Source organism: Lygodium microphyllum, chromosome 11, assembly GCF_053477565.2.
Source record: "Lygodium microphyllum isolate KBCC chromosome 11, Lygodium_microphyllum_v1.1.10, whole genome shotgun sequence".
NCBI lineage: Eukaryota > Viridiplantae > Streptophyta > Polypodiopsida > Schizaeales > Lygodiaceae > Lygodium > Lygodium microphyllum.
This window is the reverse complement of record NC_141145.1, coordinates 143,868,399-143,872,622: the sequence shown is the minus strand read 5'-3', so window position 1 is coordinate 143,872,622 and position 4,224 is coordinate 143,868,399. Positions and strand designations below refer to the sequence as shown.

At 40.2% G+C, this 4,224-nt stretch overlaps 1 pseudogene; it reads left to right on the top strand.

Annotated features, from left to right (window-relative positions):
• The first annotated feature begins 522 nt into the window (after positions 1 to 522).
• Positions 523 to 1,118, top strand: LOC148029465 (alpha-glucan phosphorylase 2, cytosolic pseudogene; annotated as a pseudogene).
• The last annotated feature ends 3,106 nt before the right edge of the window (positions 1,119 to 4,224 follow it).

Genomic DNA, 4,224 nt, shown 5'->3' with positions numbered 1-4,224 from the left:
CACAAGAAGGGAGAGAATCTGAGTTTTCTGTGGATCTCCTCCATCCCCATTCACATTCAGAAATACCAAGATGATCTGGAGAGAGAGGAACCCTGCATAACTATTTCCACCATCCTCTTCAGGAGATTCATCTTCCACAGGAGCCAGGGACTTCTCAACATCAGACTGCATCTTTTAGACCCATGGTAAACTAAAACCTTGACACTTCCTTCCTTTGTGAAATGAGCAATCTCATTCCTCCATTGTATAACTGGAACTAGAGGGCATACAACCAGCGTCGCCTTAATTTCAGGTGGTTCCTTGGTTGGCTTGTCCGAATGGGCACTAGGAAAAGCCTGACAAGAACTTTCTCCTGAGCTTTGAGGCAGGCTTTGAGCTCTATTTGTTAAAATAAGTGAGATAGCCTGAATAGTCTTCCCCATCCCCATTTCATCGACCAAGATTCCACCCCTAATTTCAAATGCTTCCTGCTTGACGCTCCACCAAAGCCATTCTTTCTGAAATGGCAGCAGTGGTATTGAAGCTAGTGGCACTAGTAACATGAAGTTTGCCCTTAATGGATGCCTAATCATTGGCACCTTGGATGGAGCAAATGTAGAGATACGAGAGGAGATTGGAGAAGACAACTTTTTCTTGTTTGGAGCACAAGCAGACGAAATATCACGGCTACGCCAAGAGAGGGAGCAAGGCCATTTTGTGCCGGATCCACGTTTTACTGAGACCAAGGAGTTTATTAAGAGTGGAGTTTTTGGGGATTACGATTACCAACCGTTACTTGATTCTCTTGAAGGCAACAGTGGGTATGGCTGAGGAGATTATTTTCTTGTTGGCTATGACTTCCCAGGCTATCTGGAAGCTCAAGCTAAGGTGGATGAAGCATACAAAAACCAGCAGAAATGGACAAAAATGTCAATTCTAAGTACAGCTGGGTCAGGCAAGTTCAGCAGTGATCGGACCATTCAACAGTATGCCAATGAAATCTGGCATATACAGGAGTGCCCAGTCCCTTAAAAAGTCTTTATCCCAAGCCTTAAAGAACGTGAATATAATAAGCTTGGCTTGCTGGAAGCTCTTCTTGCAATGTGAAGGATTTATGCTCCATGTCCAGCATGGGTTTTTGGCATCAGCAGCTCAGGGGGAGGTTCCTTCATGCTCATTGATTCCTTAGCAGATGAAACATCACAATCCAGACCACTGTCATTTCCCCACGGCCCATAGCCTCCTAGCTCAACTTCCCACTCATCTTCCCATTTTTGCCATTCATATCTTTCAGCTAAACTACCGTCATCTTTTGTTTCTCGCCTTGTTTGAGCCTTGAATCTTCCCTCAGAAAGGCTACTTCAGACTGCATCTTTTCATTCTCTAGTTGAAGATTCTCGAGTTTGGAGGTCAAAGCGAAATTCGAGAGCAGAAGTTCTGCTTTATTGTACGAGGAGCCTGCAAATATGTATTACGCCTTCTGTACAAAGAAAGTAAAAGGGGATGATGGCCTGATCAATACTCCATTGATGATGTTGCAGTCTCCCTTCTCCTCATCTGCAATATTACCCATGTTCTCAGAATTTTATTCAGCTCCCAGGAGTCTTGGCTGTTGCTACAGCTGTTGTAAGGACAATGGCTCCTGAGATGACAGCCTGTTGCTTAACATGGAGATGATCTCTTTGGGTTATGAGCTGTGCATGAGGGCATAGTTGGGTTACTGCCTACATCTTTGTTAGATTAACCAATATCAGCAGTGGTTTTGACATCCATTACATTAGGATTGGTGTTTATACTTGGAACTGGCCACTTTCATCATAGCTTTGTGAGCAGGGTTTAAATCTTCAGACTTGTTAAGTGAAGGAAAATTGACAGCCAAGTTGAGCTACGAAATTGACTGAAGATTACAGATTTGGAGCCCAACACAGACATGGACAGGAACAACATATCTCTTGTTTGTAAAGTTTGGTACAAGAACCACAAGATACCTCTGCATTCTTGAGGATTTATGATTCATGATATTGCTATAGCTGACTTCTGTTATGCTTTGGAATATTTTGAAAGCAACTTGACTACAATGGCAGTAGCTAAGAACAATAGCTCCAGCTCTAGTGAACAACGTTGGCTTCAAATACATGCTAAAATGGACAAACTTGGACAAGGTTGGCTTCAAACACAGACTAAAATGGACAAACTTGTACAAGATCAGCTTCAAACAAAAGATAATATTGACAAACTTGTAGTTTCGATTCAACAGTGTATTGCACTTACGGAAAAACAACAGGACCTGAATCAAATGCTTATGTTCATGGCCAGCATCTATATGCTGATGGTACACTTGGATCAAATGCTTATGCTTATGGACAGCATGTATATGATGATGGTACACACTATGATCCACATGCATCTTATGAATATGAACAGCAACAATATGCAAATGAATATGAGCAGTATGCAAGTACATCTGGACAGCATGTTAATGCTTATAAATATGATGTACCATATCATAGTGCAGAGTATTATCCCATTGAACCTTGGCAGCAGAATGGTTATTATGGTCAGCATGCTTATGAGCATCCATCTCTTCAGCAAAATAGTTCTTATGGATGTAACAAAAATGGTTATGCTTATCAATACACTTCTAGCTTTGATCAACAGCAAGCAAGTGATTATGACCAATACAGTGGGATCAATGATCAAAGGCAACATGCTTATGTATATGAGCAGCAAACATCAGTAGAAGCAAATGTATATGCTCAACCTAACTGTTCCTCTGATGTGCAACAGGGCTATTATCACCATATGCAGTATGGACAGCATGAGCAATATGGTTATGAGTATGGACAACCATCCGTTGTACATGATGAGCATGGACAGCTATCTGTTGTACATGATAAGCATGGACAGCCATCTGTTGTACATGTTGAGCATGGACAGCCATCTGTTATGCATGAGCAGCAAGATGACTATGAGCAGCATGTCAAAAATATCATAGAGCTGACTAATGGTGATGAACAGGTGTGTAAATTGCTATCTAAAGCTAAACGTGTTAGACACCTTACTAGTGATACAATACGGGAACTACATGCTGCGGGCTTATGCTATCGTTGTGCTAAGCCACTATCTTGTAATCACCAAGCCACATGTAGAGCAAAGTCTGCCAAAATAATCTTGCTATTTGAATATTATGATGTAAATGATGGAGAACATCTTGTTGAAGACCATTTTGGTATGAGTCCACAACAAGAAGTTCAACAACAAGAAGTTCAGTTCAAGAAGAAAGATTATGGACATCATGTGGATTTGGAGGACCATCATACAATGGAGACTTTGTTAGTGAGTACTATCATGATGATCATATTTACAGCAGTATTTGATTTCGATCTTATGAAAGTTGATCCTATGCATGGCAAAGATACAACTTTCCCTTTTGATCCGGGAGGCTACAGGCTGATTTTGACCTCCTGTATAGATTAGTACTACTATTAAGTATTAGGTAATCTTTTCCTTTATCTCTTGTAATGCTGTACAGAGTAGTACTCTGTTCTATCCATCTCCTCTTTAGCTTGTTTCTAGGTTTGTTTTTTAGGACAAAAACTTTTGGGAAGGGATGGATTGTAAGAAGTTGGAAATAGTTAAAATGTTGATAATATGCCATGTCACACTGACATTGGTATATAAGGAGATAAGTTGTAAATTTCCATATCTTTTTGACATATCAATACAATTACAATCTTTCTCTCCCTTCTTGCTCCAAGCTTCCATGGCTTCTTCATCTTTCCTGTCTTTCTCTCTCCAATTCTAGTCTTTCTCTCTCCTCGTCACTCTATTTCTCTCTCTTCCTGCAGTCTTTCTCTCTCCTCTGCAGTCTTTCTCTTTCCTCTTTCTCTCTCCCTAGTTCTCTCTCTGACAGTCTTCTTGTCCACAAGTTCTTCTTTAGATACAATACAAGAGAAGAAGATAGAGGATATTGTAAGTGAAGATAAAGAGGTTGAGGAAAAGGGTGAAATGTTTCAAGAGAATATTGAGAACCAACTAGTGCAAGAATTTGATGTTGCTTTTGTTTAAGAGTGAGAATATTACAAAAGTGGAAGATAAGGAGATAGAGTTGAGTGCAGAGATTGAAGAAGGTCCTCTTGATTGTGTCCCAACATTTTCCATTTACCTCATCAATAAAAAGAGATATGTGTTGCGCTAAATGATATTGAGAATATTACAAAAGTCTTGATGTTGAGGGAGATAATT